At 46.5% G+C, this 342-nt stretch overlaps 1 protein-coding gene across 1 annotated transcript in view; it reads left to right on the forward strand.

Moving 5' to 3' along the window:
* The window catches only part of ETH_00035410 (uncharacterized protein), a gene marked incomplete at both ends in the record, with an annotated part of 4037 nt that overhangs the window by 1813 nt on the left and 1882 nt on the right, over nucleotides 1-342 (forward strand). The window lies entirely within an intron of this gene.

Here is a 342-nt window from a genome sequence, read left to right on the forward strand (position 1 = left end):
CCTCAAGAACAAGGAGCAACACCCTCGGCGAGCTAAACCCTAAACCTCCCTAAAACCTAAACCCTAAACCCTAAACCCTAATCTCTAAACCCTAAACCCTAAACCCTTATTGCGCAGGTGTGTTAGGTCCGTTCCTTCGCAGAGAGACTTCTTAATCCCACTATGCCGCTTCATGACGCTGAAATGTCCTTCGGTGCGTCTAAACCCTAAACCCTAAACCCTAAACCCTAAAGCCCAAACCCTAAACCCTAAGCCCCTTTGCTTTTTATTGCAGTGCAGTGGCAAGTGAGATTTTTGTCAGGGTCCCATAAAAGGTGCAGCCTTGAAGCTGAATCATAATTA

This window comes from Eimeria tenella, genomic scaffold (assembly GCF_000499545.2).
Source record: "Eimeria tenella Houghton genomic scaffold, Eth_scaff2236, whole genome shotgun sequence".
Classification (NCBI taxonomy): domain Eukaryota; phylum Apicomplexa; class Conoidasida; order Eucoccidiorida; family Eimeriidae; genus Eimeria; species Eimeria tenella.